This window comes from Giraffa tippelskirchi, chromosome 2 (assembly GCF_054371585.1).
Source record: "Giraffa tippelskirchi isolate mGirTip1 chromosome 2, T2T-mGirTip1v1.2.pri, whole genome shotgun sequence".
NCBI classification, from domain to species: Eukaryota; Metazoa; Chordata; class Mammalia; order Artiodactyla; family Giraffidae; genus Giraffa; species Giraffa tippelskirchi.
In genome coordinates, this window is record NC_137276.1 from 48,465,349 (window position 1) to 48,491,085 (window position 25,737).

At 43.3% G+C, this 25,737-nt stretch overlaps 1 non-coding gene across 1 annotated transcript; it reads right to left on the reverse strand.

The window, feature by feature from the left end:
• Window positions 1–8,494: 8,494 nt before the first annotated feature.
• Window positions 8,495–8,566, reverse strand: TRNAT-AGU (transfer RNA threonine (anticodon AGU)). Its single transcript has one exon. It is a non-coding gene; the product is annotated as a tRNA-Thr (tRNA).
• Window positions 8,567–25,737: the final 17,171 nt, after the last annotated feature.

Genomic DNA, 25,737 nt, shown 5'->3' on the forward strand with positions numbered 1-25,737 from the left:
GGGTTGGAAGTCTAGAAACACAGTCAAAGGCTCTTACCACAGATGGAAAGAAGGTGGTGGGATCTGGAATCAGCAGTGAGAGAAAAATGTTGCCTCCGCAGGGGCAGAGGCTGGATTTGGAATCTGATGTGAAGCCAGGATTAGGGGAGAGAGAGAGAGACAGAACAACGGGTGGGTGCACGGTCACTGGGGCTGGGCCCTCCTGTTTCAGCTGCCATCAGGGATGATGGAGCCACCTGGGCATCACCAGGCTGAGACAACATCCAGCCCAGGGTCACAGGACAGTTCCCCAGGGATGGTTTTTCATAGCTGCCCACTTGTGACTCTGCCCTGCTGAGGCTCCCCTGAAATAAGAACTTCAGGACTTACAGAGTTTCTTTCTTTCTCTTTTTTGATTTCCAGAGTGTTAAAGACAATAGGATCAGGATTAATCAGGAGAAAACCAGTGATAAAAAGTGATGAAAGTCTATCATCCACTTAGGAAGCTCAAGATCCTTCTGAGGTGGTTCCTGAAGGTGAGCCATTCAGGAGCCAGGTGGGCCTCTCTTGGTCAAGGTGAGAAGAGTTGCCCATGGAGGGAGCAGGAGGCATGGGCAGGACAGTGAGGAGTTCCCCATCTACCAATGATGCAGAGATGGAGAGATGTGTCAAGTCAAAACTTACCAGCATCTTCTGCTCCCGTGGATGGCACATCCTCCTCTAAGTGAGTGGTTCATCCACTCCTCACAGATCCCACTTCCCCAAGTCTTAATACGTCCCTGAACATACAAGTGTAAACTTGATGGCATGTGAATACATAATTATACCTCAATTAGTGGAAATAAAGGAGACTGCTTTCGTTGGAAAATTTAGAAATGATTTCTATCTCAACAAATAAATCACCTATAACTAAAATGGAGGGCTTCCCAGGTGGTGCTAGTGGTAAAGAACCTGCCTGCCAGTGCAGGACATATAAAAGATGTGGATTCGATACCTCAGGAAGATTCTCCGGAGGAGGGCGTGGCAACCCACTCCAGTATTCTTGCCTGGGCAATCCCATCGACAGAGGAGCCTGGGGGGTACATTCCATAGTGTTGCAAAGAATGTGACACAACCGAAGCCACTTGGCACACATGCATGCACACTCAACCCAAGTGGAAAGAAAAAAGAACTGAGGCAAGATCGAGTAGGTGCACAGTTTGCAGGAACATTTTCTGGGCAGTGAGGATGGTCCCTCCACAGAAGACAAACCGCATTGGAAAGCAGGTTTGTCCTGAGGACTATGTCAAAGAGTCAAAAGCCTGGCATCAAATCCAGAACCTGCCCTGAGCATGCCTTTCCCTTTACACTTCAACAGCTGCTTCAGGGTGCCTGGTCTCCCCTAACACCCTTGGGAAATCCTCATCACCCAGGCTAATCACTCAAATCAGAGGTCCACTTAATGAGGAACCCTTCCTGAGGCCATGCAGGGTTCTGAAAGCATACATAGCATCAAGCAAGCATCAGTCCAGCACTGAACAATTAGTCCTTCAAATATATTTAGGCTCCTACCGGAAAGGTAAGGGATAAATTTTTTCCAAAGTGGAAAACAGACACCCTAGAAAAAAGACACAGCCAAAGGGTGTCATCCTAGGAGCACTCAGTATTCAAGTCTAACATTGCTCATAAGGGGACTGTGCCAAAGGAGAGAGCAGGTCCTCAGAGAGGACAATAATCCAAATGGCTAACATTTATCAAGCATCTTCCAGGTGCCAAGCATTGCTAAAGGTGCTTTATGTGGCTATCTCATTAAATTTAACTATCCTATGTGGTAGGCTTCTAACTTGCTCAAGGTTATCCAGGTAGAGATTCAGTCTGACTTCCAAGCCATTGTCCTGTACTAATCCATAAAAGATGCCCATATGATCATGATCATATTGAATTCTTTAAAACTCTGATGAAACTATCTCCCCACTTTACGGATGGGTAAACGAAGATTAGAATGGAGAAAATAATAGGCAAGGGGACATAGACAACAAGCAGGTGAGAGCTTAGTGGGGATGGTGGTAAGGAGATGGACAGGCATGGAGTGGAGACTCACCACTGAGCAATGGTAGGTCTGAGATGTTAGATGGATAATATGGAAAGGGATTCCCTGGGGACTGTTGGGTAAGGAAGTTACATCATAGAAACGGAAGTTGAAAGCAGCACTTCCTCTTGATAAGGCTGGTGTTTGATCCACTGGCCAGCTATGCCTTCCTGGACTTCTCCCGCATATCCTTCTCTTTGTAGGACACAGTGTTAGCATTAAATATCATCTCAGAACAAGGGTTTGACACACAGAGTTCAAAACTAGTTAAACACATGCTGCCGAGATCTCACTGTGAGCCTGACCCCATGTCCCTGAGGCTGCTACAGTCCATCCCTCCAGACAGCTGTATCCAGTTGTCTTTGGGTTCATGACAACCGCTCCAAGAGGCCTAGGAAAGAAAGGAGCAGCTCCACATGCCTTGGGGTTGTTTGCTGGTCATTTTCAAGTTTAAGCTGTCAGTCTGAGGTTGAATGACCAGAGGACCTACATAGGTCTACAGGCTTCCAAACATGTGTTACATTTTGAGAAACCAAGCAGTACAAATTCCAGATGCTTTTGCTAGACAAAGTCAGACATCTGGATATTTTAAAAGCAAGAGTTGTAATGGAGCTTTTCAGTTTTCTCGTGGATATTTGGCTTCATGTAGCTGCAAATGTGAATCAAAGTCTAGAAATAATCTGTGGATTTGCACTGCAAATTCAGAGGGCACTGAGCTGGAACTGTCAAAATGAGGGGTCCACACCAGCCCAAGTGAATGTCTTGATTTTGTGTTATTTTGAGATGATGACAGCTTGTGTGTGTTATATTATAACAATCCGCCATGGCATTAATAGTCCTGGTGTGTGATAAATGCAGCGGATCCCAAAGGAAGTCCATACAGAGGTTAACTCCATTCAAACGAGTTATATGTAGCTTTCCTCTCACTAAATTCTAGCAAGTCGCCTTCTATGTTCAAATAACACTACATTGGAGCAATATTTTGGTATAAATTTTGCTCAAGTGATGAGTGTTTCCAGGGCAGGATTTCATGTTGCCCTGTATTGTATGTCCTGTGATGCTGAGGGTAATTAGGAGTGAATGCATAGCAAGCCTGTCTCTGGGGGGGTCCCTTGGAGATTATTACATTGAAGCTGTGGAATGGATGAGCCCAATGGGGCTGGACTTGGGAGTCAATTATGGACCACTTCCAAGGAGGAAAGAATATAGAGTGATCCACAGAAGAGAACACACACTGATTCCGTCAGTGCTCATGGCCACGTAGCCGCTGGGCTCAGTGCCACTTGCTGAGAATAGGAAGATGAATATGTTAGTGAGCTTGGGGTGGTGTGGGAGGTCCAAAGCATGTCGATAAGTCCAGGAAGGAAAGCTCTGAGTCCTAAGTCCTGCTCTGTGCTGGGTTTTTTCTGCCACCTTCTCTACTTCTCAAAGGTACACATGAGCATCTTGACAGCAGGCTCCAGGCAAAACACCACAGGGACCGCTGCCTACAGGCACCTCCCTTGTGACTACAGCTTCCATCTGCTCTATTTGGATGAGTAAAAGAGGAGATCTGGTAAACAAAATGACCTCTGGTTGGAGTCATTCTTTAAGAATTCTGGACTGAAACGTTCCTGAGTGAAATGAGAGTCAGAAAATGAGGTAGTTTGTGCAGTGGATCACAGTCTCTTGAGATTTGGTGTGTGGCTGCACTGAGCATATTGAGGAAGCATGTCACCACGTAGCGTGCACTTAAGGCCTCTGCTGGCCATCTGCTTTTTCGTGACATTCACCCTCCCTTTCCCAACCTGCAATCTTGCTTCAATTTTTCACTTTTGAAGAGAGGAAAAGTCTTTATTAAAAGAAAGATACAGAAATGTAGTTTGGATGAAAGGGTTATTAAACGCCAAACTAGACAATTGCACTTAGGTAAGGGGTGAGGGATATTATCATTGTTGGAGGGTCTCTGGCATGTACCCTTGGCTCTATCTTTTGCCTTTTATTTCTAACATTAAAAAAATGTTGGATGAAGATTGAGAAGGCAAGCTCATCAAATTTGTGTATGGGAAAGAAACACAGTTTAAAGGATATTAATGAGTTGCCTCCAACAAAAAAAAAAATATAGGAATGTTTTTATCTAGTTGTCTTCTTGCCAAAGAAGAAATTCATGTTCATGGTAACATTTAAACAATTTTAAACGTATACAATTTCTCATTCCAGATACTCTAATCATAGTTGTCTTGAAACAGCAATTATTAATGGCTTCTTGTGTACTCTTCCATAAAATTTTATTTCTATGCAAATACAAAGATGTAAAGTCATATGTATATGTGTGTATATTTAAATCTATATTTTTTTACACAAATGGGAGAAAATTTATATAATTCTTTGCATTTATTTTTCTGTTTTGGTCAATAAGTACCACTATACATCAGAGAAGAAAGTGGAATTTGACCCGAGAACATGGATTTACAATGTCCCCAAAGGCTTCCCTGATGTTTCAGATGGTAAAGAGTCTGCCTACAGTGCAGGAGACCCAGGTTCAATCCCTGGGTTAGAAGATGCCCTGGAGAAGGAAATGGCAACCCACTCCAGTATTCTTGCCTAGAGAATTCCATGGACAGAGGAGCTTGGTGGGCTACAGTCCATGGAGTCATGAAGAGTTGTACATGACTGAGTGACTAACACTAACGAACATCCACAAAAGGGAAGGATTGGAGAAGAGCCAGCCTAGCAGCTTTCTCTGTGACTCGGGACTTTATACGGCTATAGAGGGCTCAACTTAGTATGTTATGTATTATAGCAGCTGTGGCACTGGTGTTTTAAATGCATCTGTGAGCTTAAAATTGGATTAACAAAATGATGACATCCAAACAGAGAAAGTAGTTATTCAAATCTCACACTCGAGGAAGAAATAGATAAATTGGAACTTACAGCAAGAGTAACCAGGATGGCAGAAGGGACTGAAATTCATGTCAAATGAGCTCTGAGTGACAAGCTGACAAACTGTATCAACTAAGTAACAACACCCCCCCACCACCACTACCACTAGATAACCATGAGACAGATGATGAGAGTCCATTTATAAGTGTTATTTTATTTTGGTTAAGGTAAGGGGGGTCTTGATGGCTACATGAAGGTGGATGGGAGAAGGAGCATCTTCCACAAGATCAGTTGCACGGATTTAGAATCACTGAGTGGGGGTGCCACCAAGGCCACTCAACGTGGAGGTGGGTACTACCACCAGCCTCACCCAGTGGTGGGTCCCCTGGGTCTGAAAGTATTCACGTGTAAAGACAGTCATGTGAAAGAAATTCATGACATGATATTTCTCAGTCTCTGACTTCAATAAAACTCCTGTTCTATTGGACTGGTTGCTTCCCAGAAAAAGTGCTACAGAAATTTAAAGTTTAGAAACACTAGCTTCAAACAAGTTGAGCTGTATCTTTACTGCAGACTTTCCCAGGAAGGAGCTAAGAATGCACTATATCATAGATTGATTAGACAACATAACCTTTTTAAAGGCATGGGTGTCCACCCTTGTACAGCATACCAGAGACTGTATACTTTCGGGTTCGGGGTGTTCTGGCGCACAGTTTGGGAAACACTGCTCCAGCACAAGGAGGCATCCTTGAATGATCATCTGGGTCTTTCTAAGCCTGCACCTGTGACTCCAGATGAGAATGTGTCTATAAGACAATCTAACCCATGCGGTGGACCTCGCAGATCAGGAACAGCAGACATTAGATGTGTGCTCCCCCGTGCCACAGGCATGCTGACATGCTTCATGAATATTATCTCATCTCACACTCAAAACAAGCCTAGGAGGTGGGTGCCATGATCAGATTCATTCTACTCTTCCTCTTGAAGGAACAGAGAGGTCTCACAGGATGCCCCAAGTCACACAGCTAGGAACTTGAATCCAGGCTGAGTGCTCTGGACAGTGTGCTATTAACTGAGAGGAGACATCAGGCACTAAAATTAAAAAAAAAAAAAAGAGCAGCTGTGAAGTATATATCTTCCTGGGAGAATGCATAATCCAGTCTAACTGGAGGACTTTGGCTTCCAAAAAATAAAGACATAGAGAGAATGTATGAGTCTGTGGGAGGAAGGGAGGGCAGGACAGGTGAATTCTCAGAACAGAGAGCTGCCTCTTCAAACAATTTGCAGCTTCAACATATCATCATAGACCTGCCACAGCATCTGCTGTCCCACCATTTGAAATAGATTTATTTGATAAAGATAGACCAAATCTCTGAGTATCATTTCATATTATTGAAGATTACCTAAGAGGGAGCATCAGTCATTTCTATGCTGGCAGGAATTACCCTTTGCATCACTGTGTTTATGAGTTCTAACTGAGAGTGGAGGTTGAGAGGAAACATGAAGAGAAAGTCAGAATACATTTTATTGAAAGCCCACCAGGGGTTCCACGTCGCTTGTACTGGTCATCAGGAGAGAAGGCCAGGAGATAAATGTCCTGTCAGTCCAGGAGAACTTCCAGATGCTGTGGGATTCTAGAGACATAGGGTGGCATGCTCCCCAACACCACCAGCCTGTCTGTTTGCATCTAGTTCTCTTACACTGGGTGCACCTCCCAAATCCAGCACGTTCAGGTGTAGGGAAACAGGGAAGGATCTGCTCACCTTCTGACCATGTGCCCATGTGTTCTGCCTCAGAGATTTCGGAAGGATGACCAGCAAGGTAAGATGAACTGAGGCGGGGGGTAGGTGTGTCCCCTAGGAGGGCAGCACATGGTAGAAGCCCCATCCTTCCCCCCCCCATGGCACACTCCCCACACCTGCACCCTGGACCTCAGAGTGATGCCAGTTCCAAGGACCAGTCTAATGATGTCTCAAGTTACGCATTTTGCCTTAGGTCTGCTTGTATTAATATCAGACTTTGCTTGAGAGCCAAGAAAATGTAGATTAGCTTTACCTTCCTCATGACAACCAGTGTTTATCTTAAAGATGGGAGGGGAAAACCTGGAACATGCTTCTCTTCTCATGTTTTTGGAAAGCATTGGTGCCATTAAACATTCCCAGACTTTCAATCCTTCCAGGCCCTCACCCTGTGCACATAGCTCGAAGCTCGGGGAAGGGGCACCATCCTGCCAGGCTTCCGAGAGATACATCCCTCTGAACTCAGGAGGGACCAGCCAGGCTGCGGCCAGCCTCAGCACGAAGCTTTTCACTTAAACAGGAACTGTCAGGACGTTTGAATGAAACACAGAGCAGGACTCTGAAAGGCTTGCAGAGATTTATGGCATATTTCAGACCACAGAATCTTGTAAAGTAAGATCTGAAAGCCTGTCTGAGCAAAGCAGGAGAACTGGCCATCATAGGCGGCTCGTTGGGAGCTGTGATTAATTTAGTTTTCCTCCACATCAGTTCTTAAGTCTTCTGGGTGATCTCTGTTACTGGGGGTCCTCAAGCCCTTTGTCCTTCCTTCCCAAGTCTGGTCCTTCAGGTAGCATGGTGACTGAGTGAGAACACAGCTGACTTCTGGGCAGAGGGTTCTTGAAAGGCCACAGCACACTCAGCATGATCTGGTGAAGCCAGAGGGAACAGACGAGGGGTTGCAGACGTGGCCAAGCCCCAGACTGATGGCTTCTTGTCCTACAGATCACGATGGTTATGGGTGGAGATGCCCTCAGGGTTACTCGAGAGAAAACTTTCTGGACTCCAGCGGCAGGGATTTTCTCCCATGGCCCAAGGATGGGCTGGTCACAGTCTCATTTAGAGGGCTCACTTCTTATCCCTTTTTCACTTTCATCCTTTCAAGAGTGTACAATAGAGTTTTTCAGAGTCTCCACAACAAGAGATGATGCTACAAGAGACCCAAAGCAGGTACAAGAATCCAGCCATCTTCCTAATCAGTTTATAAATATAAAACAATGTCTAAAACAGTCTAACTGTGTTTTCCAAAACACAATTTTTTTCATAAGTATATATTATTTATTAATGTTAACAAAGTAATGGATTTTTTTATTTAAAATGAATAAATATTTTTAAATTTATCAGTTTCAGCTGCTAATATGGTAAATGTTGATCAATATAAACCCACATAAACAAAAGTCCTTTGGCTCCTCAAGAATTTTTAAGCATATAAAGTAATCCTGAGAGTAAGAGTGAAGTGAAGTGAAAGTTGCTCAGTTGTGTCCGACTCTTTGAGACCCCATGGACTACACAGTCCATGGAATTCTCCAGGCCGAAATACTGGAGTGGATAGCCTTTCCCTTCTCCAGGGGATCTTTCCAACCCAGGTATCAAACCCAGGTTTCCCGCACTGCAGGCGGATTCTTTACCAGCTGAGCCACAAGGGAAGCCCAAGAATACTGGAGTGGACAGCCTATCCCTTCTCCAGCAGATCTTCCGGGCCCAGGAATTGAACTGGGGTCTCCTGCATTGCAGGCTGATTCTTTACCAACTGAGCTCTTAGGGAAGCCCATAAAGAGAGTTTCCCAAGTGGAGATGCCAGAGATTGAACCTGGGGCCTCATGCACACTAAGCATGTGCTCTGCCACTGAGCTTCACCCCCTGACGTAAGAGTCTCAGAACCAAGTGTAAGAAGTCTGAGAACCATCAAAGATGGGTGGGACTGACGTGGAGAAGACTAGATTAGAGAATGTTCCACACAGAATGATGTGGGTAGGGAAAGGCTCTCATAGGGTCACTTGATAGAAGCCAGAAGTTTTCAAATGTTTCTAAACCACCTGGGGGTGGGAGGCGGGAGGCAAAAGGCCCTGAAGACAAGCAATCTTCTTCCCTGCAAAGAGGGCTCACTAAATGTGACATAAGAATGGGCTAGAAGGCTCACTTTTTTTTATCAGCAGTCCCTGAGCAGCTGAAAGATGAGATCGTCAAACTTTGCTGGCGCCCCCTGGGGGAAGATGTGAGCATACCACTATCTTTTACTGGGTTCCTTGCCCTGACTTGAGATTCCTGGTGGTGGTGAGTCCTTAGAGGTACTGAAGAAGGAAACCATAAACCCAAGAGATCCACTGTTCTGTAACAAATGTCCCCAAAACTTGCACTTAAGATAACAACCATTTTATTACATCTCATGATGTTGCGAGTCAGGAATTTGGTCAGAGCTTAGCTGGTAATTCTACTTCACATGGTATTGAGTGAGTTCCCTTGGTGGTCCTCAGTTGGCGGCTGGGCTGTCCAAAAAGTCCATATGTCTTTACTCACATGCCTGGTACCCAGGAGGGGACAGATGGAAGGGTGAGTCCAGCTGGGTCCCTCCCCTACTTCAGCAGTGTATGGATTTCTTCCATGTCACGTGAGTCAGGGCTCTCAGAACTGGCATGTGTCACCCACTCTGTCACCCACTCTGTTAGGGTAGACACAGGCCAGTCCACATTCAAGGGGAGAGTACAAAGGGCCTCCTCGTGAAAGGAGGAGTGTCAAAGAATGTGCAGGCATCCTGAATCGGCCACAGCCACCTTCACATCTCTCATTTACTTATTCATGTAGGACTTACTGAGTCCTCACAATATGTAAGGTTCTGCATGATAGGGAAAGGGATAAGATAACACTAATATTTATAGTTTATTATGTGCCAGTCACTGAACTAAGGGCTTTACCTGTGTTGACCCATTTCATTCTTGCATTAACCTATTTTATGATAAAGAAACTGGAGTTCAGAGAAGTTGCTCAAGATAAAAGTTAAAACTCCCATTCTGAAGGCCGTCTTTTCACCTTGCTTATAGTTTCCTTTGTTGTGCAAAAGCTTTTAATTTTAATTAGGTCCCATTTGTTTATTTTTGCTTGTATTTCCAATATTCTGGGAGGTGGGTCATGGAGGATCCTGCTGTGATTTATGTCGGAGAGTGTTTTGCCTATGTTTTCCTCTAGGAGTTTTATAGTTTCTGGTCTTACGTTTAGATCTTTAATCCATTTTGAGTTTATTTTTGTGTATGGTGTTAGGAAGTGTTCTAGTTTCATTCTTTTACAAGTGGTTGACCAGTTTTCCCAGCACCACTTATTAAAGAGATTGTCTTTTCTCCATTGTGTATTCTTGCCTCCTTTGTCGAAGATAAGGTGTCCATATGTGCGTGGGTTTATCTCTGGGCTTTCTATTTTGTTCCATTGATCTATATTTCTATCTTTGTGCCAGTACCATACTGTCTTGATGACTGTGGCTTTGTAGTAGAGCCTGAAGTCAGGCAGGTTGATTCCTCCAGTTCCATTCTTCTTCCTCAAGATTGCTTTGGCTATTCGAGGTTTCTTATATTTCCATACAAATTGTGAGATGATTTGTTCTAGTTCTGTGAAAAATACCATTGGTAGCTTGATAGGGATTGCATTGAATCTATAGATTGCTTTGGGTAGTATACTCATTTTCACTATATTAATTCTTCCAATCCATGAACACGGTATATTTCTCCATCTGTTTGTGTCCTCTTTGATTTCTTTCATCAGTGTTTTATAGTTTTCTATATATAAGTCTTTTGTTTCTTTAGGTAGATATATTCCTAAGTATTTTATTCTTTTTGTTGCAATGGTGAATGGTATTGTTTCCTTAATTTCTCTTTCTGTTTTCTCATTATTGGAGTATAGGAATGCAAGGGATTTCTGTGTGTTAATTTTATATCCTGCAACTTTACTATATTCATTGATCAACTCTAGTAATTTTCTAGTAGAGTCTTTAGGGTTTTCTATGTAGAGGATCATGTCATCTGCAAACAGTGAGAGTTTTACTTCTTCTTTTCCTATCTGTATTCCTTTTATTTCTTTTTCAGCTCTGATTGCTGTGGCCAAAACTTCCAAAACTATGTTGAATAGTAGTGGTGAAAGTGGGCATCCTTGCCTTGTTCCTGACTTTAGGGGAAATGCTTTCAATTTTTCACCATTGAGGATAATGTTTGCTGTGGGTTTGTCATATATAGCTTTTATTATGTTGAGGTATGTTCCTTCTATTCCTGCTTTCTGGAGGGTTTTTATCATAAATGGATGCTGAATGGGAGAAAATAATAGCAAACGAAGCAACAGACAAACAATTAATCTCAAAAATATACAAGCAACTTCTGCAGCTGAATTCCAGAAAAATAAACGACCCAATCAAAAAATGGGCCAAAGAACTAAATAGACATTTCTCCAAAGAAGACATACAGATGGCTAACAAACACATGAAAAGATGCTCAACATCACTCATTATTAGAGAAATGCAAATCAAAACCACAATGAGGTATCATTTCACACCAGTCAGAATGGCTGCTATCCAAAAGTCTACAAGCAATAAATGCTGGAGAGGGTGTGGAGAAAAGGGAACCCTCTTACACTGTTGGTGGGAATGCAAACTAGTACAGGCACTATGGAGAACAGTGTGGAGATTCCTTAAAAAACTGGGAATAGAACTGCCATATGACCCAGCAATCCCACTGCTGGGCATACACACCGAAGAAACCAGAATTGAAAGAGATGCGTGTACCCCAATGTTCATCGCAGCACTGTTTACAATAGCCAGGACATGGAAGCAACCTAGATGTCCATCAGCAGACGAATGGATAAGGAAGCTGTGGTACATATACACAATGGAATATTACTCAGCCATTAAAAAAAATACATTTGAATCGGTTCTACTGAGATGGATGAAACTGGAGCCCATTATACAGAGTGAAGTAAGCCAGAAAGAAAAACAACAATACAGTATACTAATGCATATATATGGAATTTGAAAGATGGTAACGATAACCCTATATGCGAAACAGAATAAGAGACACAGATGCATAGAACAATATTATGGACTCTGAGGAGAAGGTGAGGGTGGGACATTCTGGGAGAATAGCATTGAAACATGTATATTATCATATGTGAAACAGGACACCATTCCATGTTCGATGCATGAGACAAAGGACAATGGGATGACCCAGAGGGATGGGATGGGGAGGGAGGTGGGTGGGGGGTCCAGGAAGGGGAACACATGTAAACTCATGGCTGATTCATGTCAATGTATGGCAAAAACTATTACAATATTGTAAAGTAATTAGCCCCCAACTAAAATAAATAAATTTATTAAAAAAAAAAAAGAAAAAAAAAAAAAGTTAAAACTCAAAATTGGCCCAGTTTGTTTTAACTTCAAAGCCTGTGTTCTTACCCCTATCCTAGAGGGTCTTGCGTATCTAATTTGACACAAGCCCTGCTTCAAGAAGCTCATGTTTTGTGAGCAAAGTAAGGTATGTAAACAAATAACCACAATAAGGCAGTGAGTGATAAACCAACAGTTACAACAGTGTGCAATGGCCTGTCACGAGAGAAAGAGATTACTGTCAGTTGTAAAAATCAGAGGCTTTATAGACTATTTCACATATCTATTTCTGGGTAAAAAATCAACTTAGTGGCTTAAAACACCATTTGATTATCACTTACCATTCCATTAGTTGACCTGGCAGTTTTCCTGTTCAGGTGGTACTGACTGACAGGCTGGGAAGCGTGGCTGGGAGGTCATCTAGGGCTGTCAGGTCAGTTCCTGGACTCCTCAGAATCATTCCTCGGCTCTCCCTGTGGCCGCTTGGGTGGCTTCCTGGCACACTGGCTGGATTCTAAGAAGGAGCAAACCAAAGCTACCAGACCAAATAAGTGCCATCCACAGAACTGGACAGAATCACTTCTGTTTCATTCTATTGGTCAGAGCAGTTACAGGCCCAGTCATCTGACAACGTGCATGGGAACTTCACGAGGGTCTGAACGTCGGAAGGTGTGTTTCACTGGTGTCATTGAAGTAATAGTCTATTAAGAAGAAAGAATGTAAACTGATATTTGAATGACAGTAGTATCCTTTTCTCCTGTTTTTATTTTGCCTCCCACTATGGCTATTTCCATTATAACTATTTGTCATATAAGTGTTAAAAATAAATAGTAATGTGTTTTAATACTAGAAAAATGTGAAAATATAGATACCATAATGAAGACAAGCAGGGTTTTGACAGGAAGAAATGGGACCGTTTGAGTCTTCTCTCTTTGTCAAGAAACAGCAGACCAGAGGGAGAGACATGAGCAAAGGAGGGGAAGTGAGGTTGTTTTTCATGGAAAAACCAATGAGTTAGTCCATTGAGAAGGAAGCAAAGAGAGATAAGAGAACAGGGAGATCCAGCCTTGAAATACAAATAAATATAAACCTTTGTCTTTCCTGATATCCTGGGCTGATTTCCTGATTTCATGTAGCTCCTCTCTATATGATGGCTCAGAAGCCAGAAACAGTCCATCTCATGACATTGCCATCTTCAACTCAAGGCCTCAAGAGATGCTGCAGAAAGGGAAAAGCTAGGTCACTGGATTGTGCAGTAGGTTTTACCACTAGGTGTGCATGTGGGCAGGATCACTATTTTCTTTGACTGGGGTGGAGTTATCATCCTGTCTTGTGAGGTTGCTCCTTTCATGGTCCTCTGGCTGAGGAGAGCTGGCTTTCATTGGGATGTGTTTTGTCTGTGACCATTGGTACTTCTAGGTAACTGGCTTCTTTAGCCCCACGTTTGGAAAACCTGAAGAACTAACCACAATGTGGTCCTTTGTTCCCAGGTTTCTTAGGTGGTCTTCCTACTCTCTATTTTATAGTCCACCTAACATTTGTTTTCTATGTAAGGTCTGACATTTCTAGTTGTACTTAGCAGGAAGAATATGGTAAAGTACTTTACTCTATCTTTCCACAAGAGGAAGTCTCTTACACCTTTTAAATATGGGTAATACTTACATATATAAATATTCCCTTTGTTCATAAATAGTAGCATAATATACACTCTGTCTTGCCCATCTAGCTTTGTTCACTTCAAAGTAGATGTTGGACAACGCACAATGTAATATGTAGAGCTGTTCCTCACTTCTTCTTATTGCTTCATATTACTCCATCGTGTGGGTGAACCCAAAGCTCCTCGTTGACAGCCATGTGTGTCCATTTTAGTCTTTTCCTGTGACAAATAGTTCCACAGTGAATACCCTATACCTACACTTACATCTTTTCATACTTCTACTGTCTTGGGATAAATTACCAAAACGTACGTAAGTTCACTACCTCTTCATAGTATAACGTTCGAGGTTTGTAACTGACATATTGGGAAGGTTTTGGATTTTAGTCTTAATATAAACACGAATTAGCACTGGCAATTTATTTTCATGTGCTCTAGACCAAGTTAAATTATCCCTCTAGACTTCAGTTTTCTCAAATTTATTATAATAATAACTACCATTGTGTATGTCTATTACGTTCTGAGCACTGTTTTAATCGCTTTATTTATTTCACAACAGTATAAGATTGAGACTCATTTTATAGTCAGAGATTGGAAAGATTTAGAAAGGCTAAGAAAGTAACTGAAGAAACTCAGGGTTTTCCTCTGATCTTTGCCTTCTGTGTTAAAAAAGGAAATAGTACTGCTTGTCTCTCAGGGTGTTACAAGGATCAAATGAGATATTAGCTATGAAAAGATTTTTAAACCATGACTCGTAAAGTACGCATTCATCATGATAATCTCTTACTTTCCTGGAAAACACTTTGTGGACACCAGTGTCTATTCCACTGTGACATTTAGTAATCTTCCCATAGAACAATCTCTCATGCAGGTGGTTAAAATCACTTATTTCCTGGTGATTCCATGAATCACTTTCTTTTTAGAGATGGTCCTCTACACATTTCTTTCCCCCCGAGGACGTTGCCCTGTTCACTTCAAAGCCCCTGTGTTCTGAAGGAGTTTCCTTATGACACACTATCTCCCTGGAGGTCTTGTCATGGCAATGTGACATCCATGAAAGACCTTTCCCATGTCAACTTTCAAGAGCCAAAACAACTTGGGTGAAGTTCAAGGGTGCTCAAGGGAAAGGAAAAGAATATGGGTACGGGTGACGATGCTGTCTTTCAGGCTGATATGAATTTGGAGTGGGAGCGGGATTCTGGAGGATTTTCTGGTCTTTGTTCATTCTTTAGCAATGGTGCATCAAGTGCCTATCTTTACCCACCATCAATTAACCAGGGGAAACAATTGTTACTGGAGATAAAATGAAGCTGGTCCAAGCATGACTCAAATTAATACTAATTCGCCATTAAGTATTTATAACTTAATGATTGTTCTCCAGATGCTATTTTCAACTGTAAGAAAAATAACAAGCACAACAATTCAAGCCCACAAAACATGACATGTTGCAGATGAAAAACGGGCAAAAGGTCAGTCTCAATTAAAACAATCTGTTATTGTTTTCTGGTGTTCAGCTAAGCCCTTTATTTTTGAAATGTTAAATTGAAACACACATAACATGAGTTTGGAACTCGGCAGCCTGCTCTCCTCACTCTAAAACAGCCCTGCAGATGGTCTGGTGAACAAGGGTTTTTCGAGTTCTCCCCTCCTCATTCAGTCCTTTTCTGCCAAAAGGCTTCAACGTTATGTTACTGTTGAAGAGAATGCAACACAAGCAAATTGATGCTTTTCCTTTTTTAACTGTAGCTGCTTTGTTCCCCTTTTCTGTATTGCATGGACCTTGCCAAGTGCAGAAGGGACCACTCAGTCTGGACCAAGTCCAGGTATCTTATCAAGATAAAAACACTTTTTTTTTTTTTTTGCTAATTATTTAACATTTCCACCTTTTCCCCACTCCTGCCTCATTCCCATGACACTCTAATGAAACAGAAGACACACAAAATGGTGCCACTTGTGTAGTTCCAGAAGTTTCAGAAAAGTTCAGTAGTTCCAGAAAAATGTTATTTTTCTACAATGCCCTATTATCATTTTTAAAAATGGGCAATCAGCCCCTTGCCCAGTCAATTAAGAACTGATTGTATTAGCAAATATTGATTACTCCCTTATATATGAAGCAAGGGGCTTCCCTGGTGCTCAGACAGTAAAGAATCCACCTGCAATACAGATCGATCCTTGGGTTGGGAAGATCCCCTGGAGGAGGGCATGGCAACCCACACCAGTATTTTTGCCTGGATAATCCCCATGGACAGAGGAGCCTGGCGGGCTACTTCTATGGGGTCACAAAGAGTCTGACATGACCGAGCGACCTAGCACAGCACAGCACACAGTGCATATGAAGCAGGGTGCCCTGATTGAGTTGCTATGGTCTTTGCTTTGTTTACCTTTTTGTTGTTATTATTGTATATTTTGTTTTCTTTTAGTGCATGTAGAACTGATAGGATTTGGGAGAAAATGCCAGTTTAAATCTGAAAGTCTTGTTCAGTTTTTTCCAGATACTGTTTCTAGTTTTTTGAACACTTTTGGTTTGAAGACTGAGACTCAGGAGACTGTAGGAAGGGATAAAGGCCTGAATTTCACTTCATGCCGAAAGAACCACTGTGTACAAGAATGGGTTTAGGAGAGCAGGTGTGAACTTTGATGGTGGCTTTGCAGGCAGCACTGATCTAAGACTTGGGAATGCCTGTGGTCCATGATACTGGGAGACAGGCAGATGGATGGTGGGTGGCCAACAAATGCTGTGGAGGACCATGGAGGGTGGTAGGTATTGAGAAGAGGTCAGAGTCACTCATTGCAAAGGAGATCCCTTCTATTACACAAATCTTGAGCACGATTTTGTCAAGAGCTAGAAAAACATGTGTCAAATTTCTGCAGAGACTATTAGCAATGGAAGTAGAGAAGGGCAGGGTCTGCTGGAGGTGCTGCTGAGGGAGCTGAGGAATTGCACAACTTTACAGAGGCTGGAGGTGAGGTCTGCTGGGCAGAGATAAGCACCCTCATCCCTGGGTCCACTTGAGGGATGCCCAAGGGAGGAACCTCAGGGGAGCTGAAGTCCTACAGGAGCAGGGGCTGCCTCACATCTCTCAAAGCGAACACGACCCAGTGTGCACCCAGGGGTGGTGAAGCCTGGAATGTTCTCGTTACCTATTTAATCCAATCCTCAGAAACCCCCACAGGGTGGATATTAACAACTCTGTTTTAGAGATGAGTAAACAGACAACCAGAGAAGTTGATCAGTTTTCCCAAAATCACAGACCTAGCAGCGTGGTGAAACTCAGGTTCAAATCTATTGTAATGAACAGTGTGAGGTTTTCCTCTCCCGCTCAGCCCTTCATGGGGAGAAAAGTAGGGAGAGAGACACAGAAATAGCAGTGAATGCCCTGAGGTATGTTGGAAGAAGCTTTGCGTATTGTCAAAACAGGGTCCCTTACTTTATAAAGTATTTACTCTAAAAGAGCTGGAAGACCAAACTTCCCCCTCACCAGTTTTCCCAAGGAAAACACTGGAAAAAAAATAGATTATACAATCCTAGTGGGAGGCAGGTAAGCACAAATATTCCGGAGTTTGTGATGGAAGAAATAGGGGTGCAGTGTGTGGGTGTGTGCTCAGTTGTGTCCGACTCTTGAGACTCCATGAACTGTAGCCCGCCAGGCTCCTCTGTCCATAAAATTTTCCAAGCAAGAATACTGGAGTGAATTGCCATTCCCTTCTCCAGAGGATCTTCTGGACCCAGGGATCGAATCCACGTCTCTTGCATCTCCTGCATTGGCAGACAGATTCTTTACCACTAGCGCCACCTGGAAAGCACTAGGGGTGAAAAGTAAAGAGAAGATATATCTCCTGCCCACCATTGAATAGCTCTCTGTGATCTGATAAAGAAAACACAATTTACCATCCTCTAGGGGCTCTGTGTATTTATGACAGTCCAATCGTGATATTTTCTCTCTTTGGCCAATGCTCTTCCAGGTACCACATAGAGACAAGTTGGGAGCTGCCATTTGAGATACTGAACTGCAGTTTCTCAGTATCCTCTAGAGCCCAATGGAGCTGAGGAGCTTTCCGTCACTGAACGGTACCAGCAAGAACAACAAATTTTCAGACTTTCACTGGGAGGAACTATGAGCTTTAAACTAGGTCCACGCAGCACTAAGAGTGGGTTGATGGCGAGAATGGCTTGTTTTCTTTCAGATGACTTGTGCTGAGTTTGTCCTCACCTGCAACTCAGTCAGAAGGAGCACCTGATGGCACTGATCTGCAAGAGGAGAGGGGACTCTCTGAGCAGTTCCTCTCTTCCTGAGACTGGGGGGCCAGAGGAAATCAACAGTCAGAAAGAAAGAAGTGAGTCTCTGTTGCCTATCCTGATGAGCTCCACGGAATGAGAGGCAATTCATTAAGAAAAGGAAGAACAGTTTTAGCTTTGTCTTCTGAACCTCACGTGAATTTATGGTCCTTCTTCCACAGACCTTTCTTTCACTAGCATCCATCCCATAGGGATGTAAGCTTCTCTGATTCCCTCCCTCTGCTTCTGCATAGAATGGGAAAAGGAAATGTGGGGCATCCTCCCTTCAGTGAAGGAGGGAGGGACAACTCAGCCCCTGTGTTTACACATAAATAGCAGGAGGTTTGGCAGGGGCTGGGCTAACACATATGCCCCCTTCAGGATCCCTGCCAAGCCCTGTGCCTTTCTGGGAAGGATGGAGTGCACCCACTGTGCCTGCTGTTGTGACGGTTTCTGGGGACAGGCTATACCTCCTCTCCTTCGTTCCCTCCCACAACAGATTGTCTCCCCTTCCCAAATCAGTGTGAATTCGGACAAATTTTAGACTCAGGACAGCCATGATGTACCTATTTAGAAAGGGGAATATTACAAGAAAATGTCATTCTAAAGACAGTTTTTTAGCCCAGACTGAAATTCTTTCCAGATGCCTGCACAGCTTGGCAGAGGCTTGTAGGAGCTCTTTTGATATGCACCCGTGGACTGTAACTCCAGCTTGCTCTCAGTGTGGACTGCCCCAAGGGGGGCATCACTCGTTTGTGTGTGTGTGTGTGTGCGCGTGCGCATGCACACATGTGGTTTCACTGGCGTGCAACTGCTCAGACTGGGATCTGACTTGGGTTCTAGCCTGCCTTACACAACCCTCTGCTCAGTCTCCTCACTCGTGAAATAAGTCAGTGTGCTGGGTTCATGGTCTCTGGACCACTCTGCGATTCTGATCTACAGGTAACTTGTTCCCTGCTGAACGCTGTAAATAGGGTTTGTGCTGGACTATTCAGAAAGTCCCCAAAGGCAGCTTTTGTCCTAATGAAATGCATCTCTCCAGCCCCATGTGCATCACCTGGTGTGGGCTTAGCACCCCTGGACTGATGAGGCACACCTGGATGGAGGCTCTGAGTCATGTTACTCTGGAAAGTTCCTCTTGAGTGTCCTGTGCTCACCAAGCCTCCTTTCCTGATGGTGTCTTTCTTGGCCCCACTGCCCCCTGTACTAATTGTACCAGCGTCCTCTAGGGAAAACCCTATGTCTGGTTAGCCCCAAATATCTGGCCTTGGTGCTCTGTGCAGGCCTAGGATCCCTTGGAACAGAGCATTCAAACTGGCCACCATGTGCTCTGTTAGACTTCTGTGGGTTTTGATGGATGTGCCAAGTTTATGAAAGGCTGGCTGTAGAATGCTCAGAACCAAGAGTCTGGTCAAGCTTCCTTAGAGAGTTGATGACACCCAGAATTATGACATTTCCTGGACCAGCCCTGGACTTGTGTGAGACTGGGTCTGGCAAACTCCCCAGCAGGCTCAATCAAGTGGCTATAGGCTCTGGGGAAAGCTGTATCCTGTCGGAGCCATACTCAGGATTCTATCGCAGCCTAGCAACCCTTCCTCCGCAAAGCTCATGCCCAGGACAAGGGCATACCAATTCAGAAGGAGCACGATTCATTGTTCCTCTGTAAGCATTTATTCCTGATGGAACTCAGCTGCCTTATCAAAGAAAAACCAGAGATAGATACATCAACCATATCGAAATCTTTAATTACTGTTTTTTATGAGTTCAGCTCCTAGTTATGTTCTGTCTCTAAAAAATTACACTGGAATAACCAAGTGACTATACCCCATGTTCCCCTTTAAGACTTCAGGCTTCCTATTGATTTCAAATGTCCAAAGCAGCCAAGCTCATTGCCATGGATGTTGGCAGTGGCTATCAGGAGGGACTCACCCTGAGTCAAGCTAGCCATACCACGCTGTGCTGCTCACCTTGGGGTCCCTGAGGTCACCAGGAGACCAGTTTTGCCCAGAGCCGAGAATTTTCCGCTATCCCACCATTATTATTCCATTTTATTTTCCGTATTTCTCTGTTCCTTCTTAAGGGCAGAATTCTGCTTTGCATCTTTGAATCCCTGGTGACTTGTGTGATATTCAGTTTATAGTAGATGTTCAATAAATGCTTTTGAATGCATGGATAAACAGATGGTGGTTATTACTTTGCTGAAAAGGCTAAGAGCTTGAAACTGCTTGTTTAAAGCTATTGCAATCATTATGGGCTTTATTCTTGCTTGGGCCAGGAAATAGGCATTTGATCCTGAACCTTGAACATTCAGCTCCTCTTTATTCACGCATCAGTACCCATGGATGTAGAATGAGATCACTGGGATAAAGAATGCTTCTGAGTCCCAAAAACCTGCTATTCTGGGCTCCATGTCAAATGATCTCAACTCTGTCTGACCAGAAAATACGTTTCACCTCATTTCTGTGGTAAGAAATCACCTGACTTTCCTGTCTGCCTCTTTGGAAGACTTCATGATTTGAGGCAGTTAAGAACATCTGCCTGGAGTGAGCCAGGCTTGAGCAAGGAGCCCCTATGCATGTTCTCCCAATCATCTGTGACTCGATTGTCTTCAGCAACAAGCCTTTCATTCTGCAGCCTCGTGCACACACCAGGCAGCACCACAGCCGCTGCGCTACAGACACATTCACCGGCATCTGTAGGATGGAGACTCCATTCGCAAATCACTAAATGTGGCATCCTGGCTCCTTCCCTGAAAGGGAAAGTCTAACTTTGCCAAACCCTCATTTTGTGACTTGATCTGCAGAGCTTCAGGTCATGAGAGAAGAGTGGCAAGCCAGCCCAGTACTCTGGACCCTCTGTGTGGGAATGCAGGCCGAAGGTCAGGGAGGAGGGGAGCATCGCAGCTTCCAGTGGGGCCTGGCTGCCTCCACAGGGGCCGTGAGCCACACCCATCTTCCGTAGGTGAGTCATCCTATGCAGCTAGCAAGGTTCAAAGACCCTGTGACCTAAGGATTTCCAGGAAGATAGTGATCATTTTCAATTCTTGTTCTATTCTGTTGATAAATGGATACACAAATATTGGTTTTATTTCCCTGGAAAACCTTGCCTAATACACAAGGTAGGGGTGAGCAAAGTGTGTTTAATCATTCACCCATCGAAGGGCACCATCTTAGCTGTCTCCAGCCTTTGCCTACTATAACTAAAAGTGCTATGAACATTTAGGTACAGGTGTTCACCCGCACACATGTTTTCACTTCTCAGGGATAAATGGCCAAGAGTGTAATTTCTAGGTTGTGTGGTAGTTGCATGTTTAGTTTTGTAAGAAATTTTCATACTCTTTCCAGAGTTGCTGTACATTTTACCTTCCTGACAACACCATATAAGTGAATGAATTTCTCTACACCCTTTCCAGTATTAGGTGACTTTGTTTTTTCTTAATTTTAACCTTGACTATAGATATACAGTCATATCTCATTTTGTCTTTATTTGATTTTTTCTAATGACTACTGCTGTTGTGTATCTTTTCCTGTGCTTATTTACCATCTATACATACTCTTCAGTGAATGTAAATTTGTCTTTAGTCGATCACATAACTAGATTTTTTTTTTTTGCTGTTGCATTTTGAAGATTCTCTCTATATTCTAGATATGAGTACTTTGTCAGACATCTGATTTGGAAATATTTTCTTCCTATTTTAGTTGTCTTTTCATTCTCTGAACAGTGTATTTTACAGAGAAAACATTTCAAATTTTGATTTAGTTCAGTATATCAAATTTTCCTATCATGAACTGTGCTTTTAGTGTCAAGTGTAAGAACTCTTCATCTAATGCAAGTTCCAGAACTGGTTCCAAATAGGAAAATGAGTGCATCAAGGCTGTATATTTTCACCCTGCTTATTTAACTTATATGCAGAGTACATCATGAGAAACGCTGGGCTGGATGAAGCACAAGCTGGAACCAAGATTGCCAGGAGAAATATCAATAACCTCAGATAAGCAGATGATACCACCCTTATGGCAGAAAGTGGAGAACTAAAATAAAAAGCCTCTTGATGAAAGTGAAAGAGGAGAGTGAAAAAATTGGCTTAAAGCTCAACACTCAGAAAACTAAGATCATGGCATCTGGTCCCATCACTTCATGGCAAATAGATGGGGAAACAATGGAAACAGTGACAGACTATCTTTTGGGGCCCCCAAATCACTGCAGATGGTGACTACAGCCATGAAATTAAAAGATACTTGCTCCTTGGAAGGAAAGTTATGATCAACATAGACAGCATATTAAAAAGCAGAGACGTTACTTTGCCAACAAAAGTCTGTCTAGCCAAGGGTATGGTTTTTCCGGTAGTCATGTATGGATGTGAGAGTTGGACTATAAAGAAAGCTTAGCACAGAAGAATTGATGCTTTTGAACTATGGTGTTGGAGAAGACTCTTGAGAGTGCCTTGGACTGCAAGAAGATCCAACCAGTCCATCCTAAAGGAGATCAGTCCTGGGTGTTCATTGGAAGGACTGATGTTGAAGCTGAAACTCCAATATTTTGGCCACCTGATGCAAAGAGCTGACTCATTGGAAAAGACCCTAATGCTGGGAAAGATTGAAGGCAGGAGGAGAAGGGGACGACAGAGGATGAGATGGTTGGATGGCATCACTGACTCAATGGACATGGGTTTGGGTGGACTCCGGGAGTTGGTGATGTACAGGGAGGCCTGGCATGCTACAGCCCATGGGGTCGCAAAGAGTTGGACATGCTGAATGACTGAACTGAACGGAACTGAGTTCCAGAATAATTTCTCCCATGCTTTTTTCTAAAGGTTCTACACTTTCAAATTTAATGTTAATCTGTTCTCCATTTCGAATTAATTTTTCTGTAAAGTATGAGTACTGTGTTGAAGTTTATTTATTTATTTTTGTTGATGGATTCCAATTCTTCCAGCATCATGTGTTGAAAAGGCTATTCTTCCTCTATTGACTTGCTTTGGCAACTTGGTAAATCAGTTAGGGATATGTGTGTAGGTCTCAATGATTTAGTGCCTTGTCTCTACCAGTACCATGCTGTCTAGATTACTGTAGTTCTAGAGTAAGCCTTAGCAGAGGGTCTATTTCCATTTTGCTCTTCTTAGCTTGATCGTTTTTTAGTACTGTGCCTTGCCATTTAAATTTTAGAATAATATTGTCTATCAGTACAAAAAGAAAAACTTCATGGGATCTCAATACTAACTGCACTAAATCTATAGATCTTTTTGGGAAGAACTGACACTTTTCTGTTGTGTTGACGATCCTAAGAGTCTCTGCTACTGTGTCATTCCTCTAGCCCTGGGGTCCCAAACCAGTATACCATCCTACTTCTGTCTGTACGGTCCTCCTTTGGTTGTCTCTTGTGTTTATTTCCAGGGTTTATAGTTGTATTTAAGAGGGAGTGGGCAGAGAGAGAGAGACATGAATCTACCCCACTTTTTAGCAGGATGATAAGGTTAGATTTGTTTGTGTAAACAAGAGGTAGAGTCTGGAGTCAATCGAGTCTGCATTCAGTACCACCCTTCCTTCTTACTCAACTCAGGGTATTTGTGGAAGCCTCCCTAAGTGTGTTTCCAATCTGTGAAGTGTGGAGACTGGGAAGATCTACTTTGCAGTATCTTTGTGGAGGATATATGGGATCATGGGTCTAAAGTCCTCACTGCAGTGACTGACATGCCAGTTATTGTTCACACAATTGGTGATTCTAGAAAGATGTGGGAGGAAAAGATTGGAGCAGGATAAGATTCAGAACAGAGAGATGATGAGGAAAGTTTGTAATTGTCCAAGCAGAAATGATGAATGCCTGAATCAAGCCAATGATGGGAGGACATTTCTTCCTGTAAACGTCACACGCTGGGAATACCAGCTTGGTCAAATCACATTTGCAGGATTCTTAGGCAATCAAAAACTCTTAGCACACATTCCTCCCTTGTATAAAAGCATAGCACTTGGGACAAATGCTCAGGAAATGCCAGAACCCTTACCATTTTATGACAAGCCTCTCTGGGAGCTCCATGGGGGCAGCTGAGCTGGAATCCAGAACTGAGATCTAGGCTGGGCCTCCTTAGAACTACAACAGATAAGTGGCCATGCTATGAGGCCACAGTTGTCCCAGACCCTACAGGAGAACTTGGTGTTGAAAGCCAGCCCATCTCCAACCCTTAGGCGCTGTCAGGGTAGGAGTAGACCCTTCCCAGAGGAAGAGTAAAGACTGGAGAGAATGGTCTTGCAATGGCAGTTCTGTTTCCTTCAGGGAATAAACTTTTTTGAGAATTTTCATTGAGGTCTGTGCTGAGTCACTTTCTGTCCCTAAAGTTAACCAGAGCAATCTGGTGCACTTGATTGGAGTCATGGTTTGGGTTCCCAAACCACTCACTAGCTGTGTGACTCTGAGAAAATCACATCATCTTTCTGAACATCAGTTTTGCATCTTTAAATTGAGAGTGCTAGTATATAGGTGGAACCACCTTATAATATTGGCTTTTTTTGCCATGGCAGTTATTCATTTCTACACATGTGATAAACTGACATAGAACTGTCCATTAAGCTAATGTCAACGTCCTGGTTTTGATATTATCCTATAGTTACATAAGATGTACCCATAGCGGGAAGCTGGGTAAAGGGTACAGGGGACCTCTCTGTACTCTTTGAAACTTCCTGTGACTACATAATTACGTCAAAATAAAAGTTTTTTTTTAAGTTAAGAAAATGGCAGTGATGGTGTTCCCTTAATAATTGGTGTGATGATTGGACATGATAACAAATGTGAAATTGTTGTGTAAGCTAAAAGGCAGTATGTACTCAGCGTGTATGTTTCCTCTCTACCCCAGTCCTGGTGTGTGTGTGTGTGTATGCATTCAGAAGCTGGACAGTTGAATATCTACTTTGGTTACTCTTTGCTGGAGAGACCTGATCTCCAGGTTAATAAAGGAAAGAGAATCAGAGGCAGGGTGGGGATAGACCCTGCACCAGAGCTTTACCAAAGCACAGTCCCACAAAGATTTACATGCAGTGACATTTTCTTTTTCAAGCATGTGGGTTGAAACACATACCCTTGCAGCAGCAATGGATTTTGAAGTCAGACCTGAGGTCTATTCCGCTCTCTTTCACTTTTCAGCTATCAGTCTTGGGACTAATCACTCAGTTTCCTCCTCAGTGTAGGGACCACATGCAGTGATGAGAGTGGCATGCCCAGCACAACACCCAACACAGAGTAATAAACATTTATATCCTTGGTGTCCTACTGGTTCCTTCCATTAGCAAGTGAGGTGATAGGGTGGGTTACAAATTTACAAAGAAACTCTGCTTCCAGGAAAAATCATTTGGCTTGAGCTCCAGGAGTGTCTTAATTCCCAGAGACAACTGGCAAAGCTGTCCATGGGGACAGGCATCAAGAGATCTGGCACATTCTTATGAGGGAGTTGTTCTGCAAACCAGAGTGGCTGAGTTTTGCCATGTGGTTAGAATGATTAAGACTGGTTTGAGCAAGGCAAAGCCACAGATTCTTTTACTAGAGCAGGTCTTCTGGTCCTAAACGGCCTCAGAATGAGACGGGCTTGCGTGTGGTTGGGGCATGCAGCCTGTATCCCTGACACTGACTGCTGCTTTCCAATTCTGTGGCCGCGGATGATTAGCAGCATCTGATTTGGCACAGGGCCTAGGCCTCTGGCACTGAATGTGTTGATCACAGAATTGTAGCCTAAGGAGGCTGGATGGATGCTCAGCTCCT